General features: G+C 36.8%; 1 protein-coding gene across 1 annotated transcript in view; it reads left to right on the forward strand.

Annotated features, from left to right (window-relative positions):
- Positions 1-18,833, forward strand: part of GPRASP2 (G protein-coupled receptor associated sorting protein 2) — a 178,489-nt gene that overhangs the window by 137,037 nt on the left and 22,619 nt on the right. The window lies entirely within an intron of this gene.

The following is an 18,833-nucleotide window of genomic DNA, read 5'->3' on the forward strand; positions in this document are numbered from 1 at the left end:
AACACTTGGGCTCAACCAATTCTCTTGCCTCAGCCTCCCTAGTAGCTGGGACTGCACATGCCCGCAACAATGCCTGGCTATTTTCTTTGTTGTTGTTTGTTTTTTTTTATTTAGGAGGCCCAGGCCTTGGTTCAAACCCACCATCCCCAGATCATGTGGCCAGCGCCCAGCAAAACTAATTTCTTATGTGTAGTTTTGTTTGTTAAAGACTATCAAGTTGAAAATCAATTTCAGTACTACTTAAAATTCCATGTATAATGAAACTAGAACTTTTGAAGTTCCTGAAAAATTAAACTTACTTGTATTTTAGTTCAGGATCACCTTCATGTAAGTTGTGATATTTAAGAAATACTTGGACTGGGCAAGTGTTGCTTTTTCCTTTTTTTTTTTTTATTGTTGGGGATTCATTGAGGGTACAATAAGCCAGGTTACATTGATTGCAATTGTTAGGCAAAGTCCCTCTTGCAATCATGTCTTGCCCCCATAAAGTGACACACACCAAGGCCCCACCCCCCTCCCTCCATCCCTCTTTCTGCTTTTCTTCCCCCCCATAACCTTAATTGTCATTGTCCTCATATCAAAATTGAGTACATAGGATTCATGCTTCTCCATTCTTGTGATGCTTGACTAAGAATAATGTCTTCCACTTCCATCCAGGTTAATACGAAGGATGTAAAGTCTCCATGTTTTTTAATAGCTGAATAGTATTCCATGGTGTACATATACCACACCTTGTTAATCCATTCCTGTGTTGGTGGGCATTTAGGCTCTTTCCACATTTTGGCGATTGTAAATTGAGCTGCAATAAACAGTCTAGTACAAGTGTCCTTATGATAAAGGATTTTTTCCTTGTGGGTAGATGCCCAGTAATGGGATTGCAGGATCAAATGGGAGGTCTAGCTTGAGTGCTTTGAGGTTTCTCTATACTTCCTTCCAGAAAGGTTGTACTAGTTTGCAGTCCCACCAGCAGTGTAAAAGTGTTCCTTTCTCTCCACATCCACGCCAGCATCTGCAGTTTTGAGATTTTGTAATGTGGGCCATTCTCACTGGGGTTAGATGATATCTCAGGGTTGTTTTGATTTGCATTTCTCTAATATATAGAGATGGAACCGGAAAAAACACCGTATAGCTAAGGCAGTTTTTAGTAATAAAAATAAAGCTGGGGGCATCAGTATACCAGATTTTAGTCTGTACTACAAAGCCATAGTGGTCAAGACAGCATGCTACTGGCACAAAAACAGAGACATAGACACTTGGAATCGAATTGAAAACCAAGAAATGAAACTAACATCTTACAACCACCTAATCTTCGATAAACCAAACAAGAACATACCTTGGGGGAAAGTCTCCCTATTCAATAAATGGTGTTGGGAGAACTGGATGTCTACATGTAAAAGACTGAAACTTGATCCACACCTTTCCCCACTCACAAAAATTGATTCAAAATGGATTAAGAACTTAAATTTAAGGCATGAAACAATAAAAATCCTCCAAGAAAGCATAGGAAAAACACTGGAAGATATTGGCCTGGGGAAGGACTTCATGAAGAAGACTGCCATGGCAATTGAAACAACAACAGAAATAAACAAATGGGACTTCATTAAACTGAAAAGCTTCTGTACAGCTAAGGAGATAATAACCAAAGCAGGGAGACAACCTACACAATGGGAAAGGATATTTGCATATTTTCAATCAGACAAAAGCTTGATAACTAGGATCTATAGAGAACTCAAATTAATCCACATGAAAAAAGCCAACAATGCAATATATCAATGGGCGAGAGACATGAATAGAACCTTCTCTAAAGATGACAGACGAATGGCTAACAAACACATGAAAAAAATGTTCATCATTTCTATATATTAGAGAAATGCTTTTTCCTTTTTAAATTATCAGCTAGGCATGTATTTAACAGTTTAAGATTTCAAAGACTTTCCAATAGATTAAGAGCCAATGGAATGTGTAGAGTATAAACGTTTCTTTGGAGTCAAAGATTGTCACAATTTTTATTGCAAGGTTTTTTTTTTTCAGAACACCTAAGGTAGACTTGGCACTTGGTACACTCTAGCCTTTGGCATATGCCCATTGTGGACTTTTGTCTCTTCAGTAATAGCTGGCAGTGATATTTAGAATTTATAATCTGAAATTTCATTTAGCAAATTGTGATCATTTGGCCAACTGGGATGGTACCATTATTAGGATTAGACATGATGCCCACACCCACTTTTTTTCCTCTACGAAACTTAATAATGATGTACAATATTGATGACGTGCATCTTGATCATGTACAATATTCAGCTTTTAGGTTGAAATACATTACTCTTTGGTTCCTAGCCAGCAGATCTATCTACATCTTAATGTGATGACAGAACGGTGCTGTGTGTAAATAGTGCTTCTGTTCTTTAGTGCGTTTGCTTTTAGAGTAGAAAAATTGTTTTAAAAAAGATTGGTTTCCATCAGGTCCGTGAAATCTTCGTCCTGCAGACAGTAATCTACTAAAAGGATGTGTGCTAAGTTCTTTACAAGAGATAGGTAATGTACTTTGTCTATGCCTACTTAGCACCTGAAAATGTGAATGAAAATTTGGCATTGCACGTTTGGCTAAGCATTTTCTTTGATACTTTTACTCTGGTTCTTTGAAGTAGGATGGTCAAAGTTTCAGAACACAGAATGGTTAGATTTCATTCCACATTAAATCTTCACACAGTGTCATCTTAAAACTACATAAGCTTTAAAAATAAAAACTGAAATATCATGTTTAGTTTTTTTGAGAATAGGTCTTACTTTGTCACCCAGCTAAAGTGCAGTAGCATCATCATAGCTCAATGCAGCCTCAAACTCCTGGGCACAAGTGATCCTCCTGCCTCAGCCTCCTGAGTAGCTAGACTATAGGTACACACTACCATGCCCAGTTAATTTTTTCTATTTTTGGTAGAAAAGAGGTCTTGCTCTTGCTTCAGCGTATCTCAAGCTCCTGACCACAAACTATTATCCTGCCTTAACATCCTAAAGTGTTAGGAATAAAGGTGTGAGCCACCACACCTGTACATATCCTGAGCTTTTTAAACAAACTTTTAAGTATCTGTGCAGTTTTGAGGTGAATTCTTTTACATTGAAAGGTAGTCTAATCACTATGATGTATATTTAATGAGCAGAAATTCTACATGTTGTCCAGAACATCTCTGCTAGTAATTCTGGTGAAATTTGGTATTAACTATTATTAAAGTCTTTCATCCTTCTTGATACTTAAAGATTATACTAATATAGCAATTGTGTGATAGTGTAGCTGATTGTGAAAACTATTACTTTAACATCACTTCTTGCATGTTTGGTGTTAGCCATCCAGCTCAGGTGTTTGTGTTGTACCTGACAACCTTAGGAAAGATGGCCTTGGGGAGTATTTCAGGCCCACAATAATGGAGACTGCCTTAGAAAACTGACTTCCTCTAGTCTAGACTTTGAACAAGCCAGACTTTTTGTTGTTTACAAAGCAGACTCTTATTTAATGTCCTAACTACTGAAAACTCTAGAGAGAGATAAAATCTAGAAGGCAAACACTGGCCAATTTTTTTTTTCATTCTTTGTAAATGGAGGACAAATGAACAAGATTTCTATTTGTTTTTTTTTTTTTTTTTTTTTTTTTTTTTTTTTTTTTTTTTTGGCCGGGGCTGGGTTTGAACCCGCCACCTCCAGCATATGGGACCGGCACCCTACTCCTTGAGCCACAGGTGCCGCCCACAAGATTTCTAAAGTACTTTTAATGTACATGAACAATGAATAAAGCAGTATGAATTAACTGTGAATCTTCAAAAAAAAAAAAAGAAATAATGAGGAAAAAAATCCCCAAATTTGATGAAACTCATGACTACAAAAATCCATAAGCTCAATGAACTACAAACAGGAAAAACAAAGTGACACACTCTAAGATACTTTATAATCAAATTATCAAAAGACAAAGACTAAGAGAGAATCTTAAAAGGAAAAAGAGAGAAATGACTGATCACTTACAAGCAATCCTCAGTAAGACTATCGTCATTTTCACATCAGAAGCCTGGATGCCACAATGTATTGAGTTTATATATACAATGAAAGTGTTGGAAAAAAAAATCAACTGAAAATTCCATGTCCAGCAAAAGCCTTTCAATTTGGGGATAAATTAAGACATTCCCAGATAAAACAAAAGACAAGAGAGTTCACATTTCACTAGATATGCCAGGCAAGATATACTAATGTGAGTCATACAAATATAAATGAAAAGAAAGCAGACAGCAACTCAAAGCTATATCAAGAGGTAATGATCTCTAGTAAAGGTAAATACATGGGTAATGACAAAAGCCACTACTATACTGAAATTAAATTTTGGATTGCAACTCCACTTCACTTTTTACATAATCTAAAAGACAAATTCAGCAGTCCTCGTAGTTCAGTCAGCAGGGCGCCAGTCACATACACCAAGGGTAGTGGGTTTGAACCTGGCCCGGCCAGCTAAAAACAACAATGCAACTGCAACAACAACAAAAGCAATAGTCAGGTGTGGTGGCAGGTGCATGTAGTCCCAGCTACTTGGGAGGCTGAGGCAAGAGAATCGCTTAAGCCTAGTAGTTTGAGGTTGCTGTGAGCTGTGATGCCACGGCACTCTACCAAGGGCAACACAGGGAGACTCTGTCTCAAAAAATAAAATAATAAATGAAAGACAAATTCATAAAAAGTAATCATTAACTATGTTTTGGGCACAAAATTTTATAAATATAATACTCTGATAATAATAATAGAGGTGATGGAGCTGACTAAAAAGATGCAAAAAATCTCAATAGGGGAGTCCTGTAATCCTAACTATTTGGGTAGCTGAGATGGGAGAATTGTTTGAACCTAAGAGTTTGAGACTATCCTAGGCAACATAGCAATACCCCATGCAAATAAAAAACTAGTGGAGTGAGATAAGCAAGATAGCAGACCAGGAAGCTACAGGTTATTGCCCCCTTTCAAAGACTTTTGAGTTAGCAACAATATACCAACTAGAATATTTCGGTTAAATTCTAGGGAAGAATTGAGAAGAAAGAGTTTCTAGGCCAATGGATGACCAGATAAAGGGATGGGAAAATCATGATTTTTTGCATGCCCAACTGTGGCTCTTTATCTACACAACATAGCATGACACAGTTAGGAAGAAACCTACTACAACTAACCACATTTTCAGGATGGAAACAAAAGAGTGGACTGTGTCTCCAATATTCTGTCATGTTTAAACACTGACTGAAAGACAGCTGTTTGTCTCTCACCAAACTTGGAGTGCTTATTGGCCAGGAGGCATAATTTGGAAGTTCATGAAAGTAGAAGTGAACACCACTGCATGTTAGAACTATAGTACTACAGGCAGGCAGACACTAGTTGAAACAAAAGATCAGAAGAGGTTTTCGAGGTCCTAGAACATCTGAAAATGCTGAAAGAAAAAAAAAACTGTCAATCAAAAATTCTGTGCCCAGTGAAACTGTTCTTCAAAAATCAAGGAGGAATTGGATTTTTCCAGGTAAACCTGAGAGAGATTATTACCACTGGATCTTTTCTATGAGAAATGCTAATGGAAATCCTTAAAGATGAAATGAGAGGATAGTTGATAGCAATATTGGAGCCACACAAAAACAGAAAGTTCTCCAGTAAATGTAAAATACATGGACAAATATAGTAATCTTTATTATTGTGATTTTGGTACAAGAATTTAAATAGAAAAATCATTAAAGAGTATAAATCTATGTTAATGATATAAAATATAAAGGTGTGACTTGTGACATACAAAAACATAAAGTAGGGGCAGTGCCTGTGGCTCAGAGGAGTAGGGCGCCAGCCCCATATGCTGGAGGTGGTGGGTTCAAACCCAGCCCCGGCCAAAAACTGCAAATAAATAACTAAAGTAAGGAAGGTGGAGCTATAAAGGAGTAGAGTTGATATGCAAAGTTAAGTTGTGCTTAGTTTAAAATAGAATTAGATAATTTTAATATATTTTATGTTATTGCAATAGTAACCATAAAGAACATATCTATGGCACACACACAAAATGAAAGGAGAAGGAAATCACAGTATGTCAACGAAACACAAAGGACAGCAATAAAAAAGCTGGGAAAACGTATGAGGCATTTAGAAAACCAAAAAAAAAAAAAAAAAAAAACAAACCTAGCAATAGTAAGATCTTCCCTATCAGTAATTACTTTAAGTGTCAATGGAAGAAGCCCAAGTGCCCATCGACCCATGAATGGATTAATAAATTGTGGTATATGTATGCCATGGAATACTATGCAGCCTTATAAAATAATGGAGACTTTACCTCTTTTATGTTTACATGGATGGAGCTGGAACATATTCTCCTGAGTAAACTATCTCAAGAATGGAGGAAGAAGTATCCACTGTACTCAGTACTTCTATGAAACCAACTTATATTTACTCACACGTTCTTATGAAAGATAGAACACAACTATAGCCCAAGATGAAGGAGAGAAATGGAGTGGGAAGGCAGGGGATGGGGGAGGTTTGATAGAGGGAGGGTAAACAGCAGGATCACACCTATGGAGCATATTGCAAGGGTACAAGTCAAATCTGTCAAATGTAGAACATAAATGTCTTAACACAATAATCAAGTAAATGAGGTGAAAGCTATGTTAATTGGTTTGATGTAAACACATCAGATTGTATTAAAAAATCAACACATTGGGGCAGCACCTGTGGCTCGGTGAGTAGGGTGCCGGCCCCATATACTGAAGGTGGCAGGTTCAAACCTGGCCCTGGCCAAACTGCAACACAAAATAGCTGGGCGTTGTGGCGGGTGCCTGTGGTCCCACCAACTCGGGAGGCTGAGGCAAGAGAATTGCCTAAGCCCAGGACCTGGAGGTTGCTGTGAACTGTGTGACGCCACCGCACTCTACCGAGGAGGAGAAAGTGAGGCTGTGTCTCCAAAATAAATAAATAAATAACAACCCTTAATAGGTAGATTACCCCTAAAATTAAAAAAAATCAACACATTGTACCCCACATATGCATAAATGTATTTATGATCTATGTGTATATGTCTTAATAAAAAAATAAAATAAATGTCAATGAATTAACTTCTCAAGCAAAAGACATAGGTTGGCTAAATGAATAAAAACCAGAATTGAATGATATGCTGTCTATAACAGAACACCCTTAGGTCAAGGGCACAATAGGCTGAAAGGGAAAGGATGGAATGCAAATATCCCAAAGAGCAGTGTGTCCATACAAACATCACACAAAATAGTCTTTAAGTCAAGAACAATAACAGGAAACAAAAAACATTATATAATGATAAAAGAGTCAATTCACCAACAATATATAAATAAATTATAAATATTTAGGCAATAAACTTGAGAGCTCCTAAATACATGAAGAAAAATTTGACAGAATTGAAGGGAGAAATAAAAAGTTACACAATAATACAGGAGACTTTAGTACTCCACCTGCAATAATTGATATTCATTGAGGTGTAAAGAATATAACTTCTAAATAAAAAATTATACAGAAATACAGGAGACTTTAGTACTCCACCTATAATTGTAGGTACTTTTCAAGTACTTCCTCTTGAAAAGTTCAAGAGGAAGTCTCAGAGTTAATTATAAAATAACTTAAAAATGCAAACAAATAAAACATACCAAATCTTATGAAATGTAGCAAAAGAACTACTCAGAGGTAAGTTTATTATTGCAAATATTTACATCAAAAAAGAAGGGAATGATTTTGGTGCTCAGAGATGAAGTGGCAAGAAGATCGGAAGAAGAGTGTTATTCCAATGATGGGCAGGCAACCTGAGCCATGGAGTTGCTGCTACTGGGTTAGGCAGGTCCAGCCCCACCAAGCCCATGTGATGTCAGGCTACCTACACTGCCCAGTGCTACCTCGCTGTCCTGAGCATGAAGCTTGGTCATTCCTGACAATTTTGGCCATGGAAAAAGGAATGTATTAAGCAAGGTCCATGAGGAACTTATGAGATACATTTTGGAAAAGACAAAGTTGAAGATCTTGGAAAGGCAAATCCATTCTCCTTTAAAGAATTTCCAAATCCAAGAGCCTGTCAAAAGAGGACACAACCAACACAATTTATTCAAAGGAAGCCTACAACACTCCTTGCAACCTGACCTCAGCTCCCCAGTCTCCCAAACAGTGGAGTATATAGCCTGCAGTATCAGCAACCATTTTCCAAACACCTGATAGGGGCTGGTGACCTCCTGGACAGGAAGATAAAGACAACAGGTGGATGGGGTCTATCTGCCATCCACTGTGGAGCAGACTCACTTCTTCAGTGTCACTGCCAGTGTGTCACTCTGCAGCACATATCCTTCATTTTTCTCTATCTTGTTGGAGCTGGCAGAGCCTGAGTCTCTGTCCCTGTGGACATTGAAAAAGGGTTTTTGGCTGATAGCGTGGATAACTGAAATGTACAATGATGTTTAGAATTCAGGAATTTAAAGTATGTGCAGAGCCTTCCCAGGTCACCATGAGATCTTCCAAGTTGTCTTTCTAATTGCCCTCCTACATAGGGAAGAGCATAACGTGCTCCATACACCTTTTTAGCTATTTTCCTGTAGTTGTTATTTTTTTCCAATAAATTTTCTTCTCCCTCCTGTTCAGATTAGTAACTTGCAGATATAAATAAATTCTGAAGTTCAAGAAAAGAACTCTAATCAATAATCCAAATTATACCTCAAGAAGCTAGAAAATGAAGAGCAAACTACACCCAAAACTAAAAGAAAGAAAAAAAAATAAATATTAGGCCACAGCTGAATAAACTATAGACTAGAAAAACAGTAAAAGAAGAAACAAACAATGGAACTAGCATTCTTTCTTAGAAAACATTAACAAAATTGCTAGAATTTTAGCTAGAGTAACTAAGAAACAAAAAGTAAAGACAATTAAATAAAAAATGGCGGAGGAATATTATCACTGATGCTATAAGAAAAAAATACTAGATTATAAAAGAATGCTATAAGTAGCTGCATACCAAGAAATTGGATAGCTTTCAAGAAATTGGTAAATTCGTAGAACCAACCAACCAACTAAGCTTGAATTAAGATGAAACAGAAAATCTGAACAGACCAATAACTAGTTAGGAGATAGGATCATTAATCAAGAAAACTCCCAACAAAGAAATATTTAGGACCAGACAGTTTAACTTGAAAATTCTACCATTTAAAAAAGAATTAACACCCATCTTCCTAAAACTCTTCCAAAAACATGAAGAGGAGGAATCATTTATAAGCTCATTCAATAACACGATCATTACCTTGATACCAAAGCCAGGCAAAGATGCTGCAAGAAAAGAAAATTATAGACCAATATTCCTGATGATCATTGATGTGAAAATCCTCATAAATAGCAAACACAATACTGGAAAAAAAAAAAAAAACAAAGTTGAAGGATACAACCAGATGTAAGGCTTACTTGTGGTATTGGTTAAAGAATATACAGATAAAAGGAACAATATAGAGATAGAGAGAGTCTATAAATAAACCCATATAAATATAGTCAGTTGATCTTTGACAAAATAGGAAGGCAAAACAATGAAGCAGCAGAGATAATATGATCAACAAATAGTACTGGAAAAAATAGACATCCACATGCAAAAAACCTAAATCTAGACACAGCCCTTACACCCATAACAAAAAGCAACTCAAAATGGATCACAGACCTAAATGTAAACAAAAAAATGATAAAAACTCTTTTTTTTTTTTAATTTCAGGTGAATTTGAGGGTACAAAGAATTAGGTTACAATGTTTGCATTTTTTAGGTAGAGTCCCTCCTATAATTGTGTCCTGCTCCCAGAAGGTGTGCCATATACCCCGACATTGTTCTCGTTAAGTGGGAGCACACCAATCCCCCACCCTCATCCCTTCTCTGCTCCTCTCTCCTTCCTCCATCTTGAATTGAATTGAGTTTTTCTCATTGTGTGGAGTATATTAGATCATCTTCTGGCTTCATATTAGTATTGAATACATTGGATGCTTGCTTTTCCATTCCTGTGATATTTTACTAAGAAGAATGTGTTTCTGTTCCATCCAGGTTAATACAAAAGATGTAAGGTCTCCATCTTTTTATGGCTTAATAGTATTCCATGGTATATATATATTAGTTTATTAATCCATTCCTGTGTTGATGGGCATTTAGGTTGTTTCTGCATATTGGTGATTGTAAATTAAGCTGAAATAAACAATCTACTGCAAATGTCCCTGTGATAAAATGATTATTTTTCTTCTGAGTAGGTGCTACTAACGGGATTGTAGGATCAAATGGAAGGTTGAGTTCTTTGAGGGTTCTCCATACTTCTTTCGATAGAGGCCTGTATTAGTTTGCAATCCCACCAAAAGTGTAAAAGCGTTCTCTTTCTGAGACATCTGCAACTCTGGGACTTTGTGATGTAGGCTGTTCTTACTGGGGTTAGGTGATATCTCAGGGTGGTTTTGATTTGCATTTCTCTGATGATTAGGGACAATGAGCATTTTTCATGTTTGTTAGTCATTCATCTGTCTTCTTTAGAGAAGGTTCTGCTCATGTCTCTTGCCCAGTGATAGGTAGGATTGTTTGCTCTTTTCCCGTTGATTAATTTAAGTTCTGTATAGATTCTAGTTATCAGCCCTTTGTCAGATTCATACCCTGCAGATATCTTTTCCCAGTCTCAAAGTTAGTCTATTTGCTTTAATCGCTGTGTCCCTAGCTGTGCAGAAGCTTTCAGCTTAATTAAGTCCCATTTATTTATTTTTGTTGTTGTGATTGCCACTAAAGTCTTCTTCATAAAATCTTTCCCCAGACCAACATCCGTAAGAGTTCTTCCCATGTTTTCTTCTAGGATTTTGATCATTTCATGTCTTACATTTAAATCTTTTATCCAGCGAGAGTCAATTTTTGTTAGTGGTGAAAGGTACAGATCCAGTTTTAATCTTTTATATGTGGTCATCCAGTTCTCCCAGCACCATTTATTGAATAAGGATTATTTTCCCCGGTCTATACTTTTATTTGATTTATTGAAGATCAGATGGTGATAATAGACTGGTTTCGTCTCTTGTTTTTCTATTCTGTTTCATATGCATATGTCCCTATTTTTGTGCCAATACCATGCTGTTTTGATCATGGTAGACTTTTAATATAACCTGAATTCTGGTAGAGTGATACCTCCAGCTTTGTTATTATTACTAAGAATTGACTTGGCTATATAGGGTTTATTCTGGTTCCATACAAAATGAAGAACTATTTTTTCCAAATCTTCAAAGTATGCTGTTAGTAATTTAATAAGGATTGCATTAAATCTGGAGATTGCTTTGGGTAGAATAGACATTTAAACAATGCTGATTTTTCCCAGCCAAGAGCATGGTATGTTCTTCCATTTGTGAATGTCTTCTGCTATTTCTTTTCTTAGGAGTTCATAATTCTTTTTGTAGATATCCTTCACCTCTTTAGTGAGGTATATTCCTAAGTATTTCATTTTTTGTGAGGCCACTGTGAAGGGAATTGTGTCCTTGATTTACTAGTCAACTGGGATGTTACTGGCATATACAAAGGCTACTGACTGATTTTATACACTAAGAGGTTACTGTATTTCCTAATCACTTCTAGGAGTTTTGTGTGGTTGAGTTTCTGGGGTTTCCTAAGTATAAGATCATACCATCAGCAAAGAGCAAGTGTTTGACCTTCTCTGCCCATTTATGCACTTAACCTCATTTTCTTGCCTGATTTCATTGGCTAGAATGTCCAGAACTATGTTGAATGGTAGTGGCAACAGTGGACATCTTTGGTTCCACTTCTAAGTGGAAAAACGTTCAGTTTTACTTCATTCAGTATGACATTGGCTGTGGGTTTGTCATAAATGGCTTCGATCATTTTAAGAAGTGTGCCTTCTATGCATATTCTCTTAATTGTTCTTATTAGAAAAATATGCCGCATTTGTGGACATTGATTTTATACCCTGAGAGGTTACTGTATTTCCCAATCACTTCCAGTAGTTTTGTGGTTGAGTCTCTGGAGTTTCCTAAGTGTAAGATCATATCATCAGCAAAGAGCAAGTATTTGACATCCTCTACCCCATTTATGGATTTAACCTCCTTTTCTTGCCTGATTGCATTGGCTAGAACTTCCAGAACTATGTTGAATAGTAGTGGCAATAGTGGACATCTTTGGTTCCAGTTTGATATCATACTGAATGGAGTAAAACTGAAAGCTTTTCCACTTAGAACTCAAACCAGACAAAGATATCCTGGATGAGGAGGATGACTTGGTGATTGACATCCTAGAGTGACAACCTACTGCACTCTGACCAATTCCCTCCCAAGCCACTCTCCCCAGACCCCTATGCCAGTGCACATGAACCAGAAGCTTCCTCAGAGACATTTACAGATGACTAGTTGTCATGTTTGAGCCACTGACACAATCAAAACGTGTAAACATGCACAGATGTCTCTCTGGAAAGTGGTGGGAGTCATGCTCTTACATCATGTCTTCAGCTGGGGTTGGTTATTTAAATAAGTGGCAGGGAGCATCTGCCACCTCTCAGAGAGACAGAAACCCTGATGTGACCACTCTTTTAAAAGGAAAGCTGTACAGAGCTAGGTCTTTTCTAAAAATGGAAGATTCTGTATTAAAAGAGTTGCTCTTTAAAGAAAAAGGGCCTAAACACCACCACACCAAAAAAGATACATAGATGGAAAATAACCACATAAAAAGATGCTCCATATCATATATCATCAGGGAAATGAAAATTAATACAAAATGAAATATGAATACACAATTATAAAAATGCCCAGTTTCGTAACACTGACAACATAAAGTGTTAGAGAGAATGTGAAGCTATTGGAAGTCTGATTCATTGCTGATAGGAATAGGATATGTTACGCCCAGTATGGAAGAACGTATGGTAGTTACTTACAATATTAAACATACTCTTAGCATACAATTCAGTGATCCTGTTCCTTGGTATTTATCCATAGGGGTTAAAAACTTATGTCTACACAAAAATCTGCATGTGGATATTTACAGGATTTTTTTCACAACTGCCAAAATGTGGAAGCAATCAAGATGTCCTCCAGTAGGTAGAATGGAGAAATAAACTGTGGTACTTCCAGACAATGGGATGCTATTTGGCACTAAAAATATGTGGAGGACCTTAATGCCTATTACTAGAAGCTAATTAGAAAAGGCTGTATAAGATTTTCTTCCAATCATATTACATCTGAAAAAGGCAAAACTGTAGATACAGTGAAAAGATAAGTCATTGCCAGAAGTTACAGGAGAAGGAGAGATGAATAGGTTAATCACAATGAATTTTTAAGTCACCAAACTGTAGGGGCAAGGGGAACCTTGCCCTTTTACCTGGGGATAAGTTCCCTGAAAGAGCAACTCTTAATTAAGGCTGATTATTAACAGAAATGTTTATTTCCAAATACCATGCACATAGAAAGAATCACAAGCATAATTACCTCCTACAATAAATTTTCAATAACTAATTCTAAGATACTACAGATAAATGATTTTCCTGACAAATAATTCAAAATAAATGTTCTACAGAAGGACAGTCAATTACAAAAGAACACAATTTAATGAAATCAAGAAAACAACATAAGGACAAACTGACATGATAAAAAAATTTAAAACTTTTTTTAAAAATCCAGAAATATTATATCTTAAGAATACAATGATGTCATGAAACTAAAAAATTCAATAAAGATCTTTAACAGTAGTCTACATCAAGCAGAAGAATAAACATCTTTCTTTAAGGCTGCATAATATTCCATGGTGTACATATACCACAATTTATTAATCCATTCGTGGATCTATGGGCACTTGGGCTTTTAAAGAAAGATGGAGATTTTACCTCTTTCATGTTTACATGGATGGAGCTGGAACATATTCTTCTTAGTAAAGTGTCTCAAGAATGGAAGAAAAAGTACCCAATGTACTCACCCTTATTATGAAACTAATGTAGGACCTTCACATGAAAGCTATAACCCAGTTACAACCTAAGAATAGGGAGAAGGGGGAAAGGGAGGGGAGGGAGGGGGGAGGTAGGTGGAGGGAGGGGGATTAATGGGATTACACCTGCGGTGCATCTTACAAGGGTATATGTGAATCTTAGTAAATGTGGAATGTAAAGGTCTTAGCAAAATAACTAAGAAAATGCCAGGAAAGCTATGTTAACTAGTGCGATGAAAATGTGTCAAACGGTCTATGAACCAAGTGTATGGTGCCCCATGATCATACTAATGTACACAGCTATGATTTAATAAAAAAAAAAAAGAAAGAATAAACAAATTCAAAGGTAGATCATTTGAAATCAACCAGTTAGAAGAAGAAAATGTGAAAGGACTGTAAAGAATTGAAGAAAGCTTATGGATTCTATAGGAAAGAGAGTCAACAGTCATATAATAGAAATTTAAAGGAGAAAAAAGATAGAAGGTATAGGAAATTTATTTAAAGAAATACATCTTAAAATATCCCAAATCTGTGTAGATATGAACATCCAGGAAGATTAGAGGCATCCAACTTAATTAAACCCAAATAAAAATTCACCAAGACATATTCTAATCAAACTATTAAAAACCAAAGACAAACAAATAATTCTGAAAATAGCAAGAGAAAATAAACATATCACATAAAAAAGAGCCACAGTACAGCAAACAGAAGATTTCTCAGCAACAACCATGCAGTAGAAAAGAGAGTGGAAGTATATATTCAAAGTGGTGAGAAGAAAAAACTACCAATCAAGAATATTTTACCTAGTAAAGCTATTCATCAGAAATGAAGGAGAGATAAAGACTTTCCAAGGCCTCCCTCCCCCAAAAAACTGAGGGTGTAAATCACTATTAGACTTGCCCTAGAGTAAGTGCTAAAAGGACTCCTTCAAGCTAAAAGAAAAGAATGCTAATCAGTAATATTAAAACCATATAAAAGTATAAAGATCACTGGTAAAAGTAAATGCATAGTCAAATTCATATATGCTAATATTATAATGATATTGTGTAAATCAATTATATCTCTAGTGTTGATACTAGAAAAATAAAATTATTAAAGTAAGTGTAACTACAATAATTTGTCAAGGGATATATATATATATATAATAAAATGTAAGCTGGATCATCAAGAACAAACTATGGGGGTAGTAAGAGTATATAATGTTTATATGCAATCAAAGTTGTTATTATTATTTTTAAAATTGCCTGCCTTACGCGTATTTTATTTAAGCCTCATGGTGATCACAGTCCATACACAAATGATTAAAAAGAGGAGTAAAAGGGGCGGCGCCTGTGGCTCAATGGAGTAGGGCACCAGCCCCATATGCCGGAGGTGGTGGGTTCAAACCCAGCCCCAGCCAAAAACTGCAAAAACTGCAAAAAAAAGGGAATAAAAGCATGCTACTATAGAAAATCACCAAGGCACAAAAGAAGAAAATGAGAAAGTAATAAAAGAACAATGAATCTACAAAGCAACCAGAAAACAACAAAATGGTAGTAGAGGGGTGGGAACATGGTCCCCTGACTCCAACAGAGCCTGCAAACAGAGGCTTGCCAGGTGTGGACTGAGACTGGCAGGCAGGTGCTTGGTCCCCTGACTCCAACTGGGTTGGCAAGCAGAGGGTTGCTGGGTGTGGACTGAGACTGGCGGGCAGGAGAGTGGTCCCCGGTTCCAACTGGGCTGGCGAGCAGTGTGGACACAGTGTGGACTGAGTCTGGCAAGTGGAGGCGTGGACTCCTGGCTCCAATTGTGCTGTTGGAAAACCTTGGATCCCTCTCTGTTCAGCAGGGTTTATACTGCCTGAAACAATTTAATTGGAACTCATGTCTGGGGCTGTCTACCCAGGGACACTCTGAGGTTGACCTTTGAAGTTCTGTAGCAGAAAAGAACTGAGGGGTGGAGGTGGGGCACTGCAGCTGTCTGTCTCTCTCCACAGCTGAGATTTAAACCTAATACTGTGGTTTCTTAGGCTAGGGTAGAGGTTGGCTGATATCAAAACAGAGCTAACTTATGCTATCTCACCAAGTAGGTCCTCTTGAGTCTCTAGCCAAAACTCTGAAAGGTACCTTTGTAGGGTTATAGGGGATAAGCCACAATTACAAAACCTAGATCTTTGGTAAGGGGCTAATTATCTCTACTACCTGGGACCCCCAATTCAATCTCACCCTACCTGTTCTAATAACCAAATGATGGAAAATAAACATGGTGTGGAACCAACAGAAGAAACCTGGCAACATGAATAAACACAGTAGATCAACCACCCCCAAAGAATAACAAAGGAGATACAACTGAAGATGCCATGCATAGACAAATGGTTGGAATGTCAGAAATAGAATTCAGAATATGGATGGCAAATAAGATGAATAGAATGGAAGAAAGTTAGAAATTGAAATCCAAAGAGTAGTTCTAAAGTTGTCTCAAGAAATGAATGAATTCAAAGACAAAGTCCCCAAAGATATGGACACAATGAGAAAAGAGATAACAGAGCTCAAGGAAATGAAAAATTTAGTCGAGGAGCTCCAAAATACAGTAGATTCCTCAGTAATAGAGTTGATTAGGCAGAAGAAAGGATCTCTGAAATTGAAGACAAAGCTTTTGAACGTTTCCAAACACTCAAAGAGGCACACAAATGGAGAGCAAAAACTGATCACTCACTGAGAGAGTTGTGGGGTCACTCCAAAACATCAAACATTCGTCTTATAGGAATTCCTGAAGAAGAGGATGCTCTACTCCCAAGAGATTATGGAGGAGAATTTCCCAAGCATTGCAAGAGATACAGAAATTCATCTAGTAGACAGTTTCAGAACCCCAGCAAAACTCAATCCAAATAAAGCATCTCCTAGACCAGGGGTCCTCAAACTACGGCCCGTGGGCCACATGCAGCCCACCAGCCACATGCAGCCCACCAAGGACATTGATCTGGCCCTCCAGGTGTTTTTACCACTGCTGCCTGTCCCGCTACAGTGCGCATGTGTGGAATGTGTGCGGCACTCTCCGACTCCCCTCCTCTCTGTCTCTCTACTCCTCCTCTCAGTCTCGGGACTAACGGATGCACACTTGCATCACTTGTTACGACTAGCAGTGACAAATATGGAACCAGACATTGACCATCTCATTAGCCAAAAGTAGGCCCATAGTTCCCACTGAAATACTGGTAAGTTTGTTGATTTAACTTTAGTTGTTCTTCATTTTAAATATTGTATTTGTTCCCGTTTTTTAATTCAAAATAAGATATGTGCAATGTGCATAGGAATTTGTTCATAGTGGGGTTTTTTTTAAACTATAGTCCGGCCCTCCAACGGTGTGAGGGACAGTGAACTGGCCCCCTGTTTAAAAAGTTTGAGGACCCCTGTCCTAGACACATTGTGATTAACTTTGCCAAAGTCAAGATGAAGGAGAAAATTCTGCAAGCAGCCAGACATAAGAAAAGCATCACCTACAAAGGGAGAAATATCAGAATGACTGCAGATCTCTCAACCAAAACGTTTCAAGCCAGAAGAGGATGGTCATCAACCTTCAATCTCTTAAAACAAAAATGGTAGTAGAAAATCATACATATCAATAATTATCTTGAGTATAAATGGATTAAATTTTCCAATCAAAAAACAGAGTAGATCAACGAATAAAAAACTAAGATCCAGCTACATAGAGACTCAATTCATCTTTAAGGACACATAAAAAATGAAAGTAAAGGGAAAGAAAAAGATATCCCATGCAAATGGAAACCAAATGAGAACAGGGATAACTATACTTATTTACACATGTGTCAGACAAAATAGACTAAGTTAAAAACTGTAAAAAAAACATTATGTAATGAATAAAGAGCATATAAAAGTTACATACATGCACACACACAAACATCAGAGCCACTAAATATATAATGCAAATATTAATAGTTCTGTACTATAAAAGGAGAGATAGACTACAGTAGTACCATATTTCTATACCTCACTTTGAACTATAGACAGATCATCCAGACATAAAATTTATAAGGAAACATTAAAGGTTAGACCAAATGGAAATAACTAACATACAAAGAATATTTCGTTCAATTGCATCACAATATACACTTTTCTCAAGTACACATAGAACATTCTCCAAAATATATTATATATTCACAAAAGAAATCTTGACAAATTGAAGAATATTGAAATTATACCGAGTATTTTTGTTCTACCCATAATAGTATAAACCTATAATTCAATAAAATTGAATCATGGAAAAGTCATAAACATGTGGAAATTAAACACCATGCTCCTGGACAACCAATGGAAAAAATGAAAAGGAATTTAAAAAATACTTTGAGGCAAATAATAAGGAAAAAAGCATACCAAAATTTATGGGATACAGCAAAATCTGTTCTAAGAGGGAATATTATAGCAATAATCACCTACTTCACATAAGAAGAAATATCAGAAAGAAGCAACCTAACATTTCGCTTCAAGAAACTAAAAAAGGAAGAACAATTATAGCTCAAGGTTAATATACGTAAGAATAAAGATCAGAGTGAGAAGTGATGACATAGAAACTAGAAAATATCAAAAGTATAAGTTGATATTTTAAAAGATAAACAAAACTAACAAATCATAAATAGACAAAGAAAAATAAGAAGACTCAAATATATATAATAAAAAACTAGGCCAGGTAGAGGATAGGGCAGGTGGATTGATTCAGCTAGGGAGTTCAAGACCTGCCTGAACAAAAGTAAGACCTATCTCTACTAAAAATAAAACTAGCCAGGTGTAGAGGCAGGTACCTCTAGTCCCAGCTACTTAGGAGGCTGAGGCACAAGGATCACTTCAGCCCAAGAGTTTGAGGTTGCTGTAGGCTATGATGA

This window comes from Nycticebus coucang, chromosome X, assembly GCF_027406575.1.
Source record: "Nycticebus coucang isolate mNycCou1 chromosome X, mNycCou1.pri, whole genome shotgun sequence".
NCBI lineage: Eukaryota > Metazoa > Chordata > Mammalia > Primates > Lorisidae > Nycticebus > Nycticebus coucang.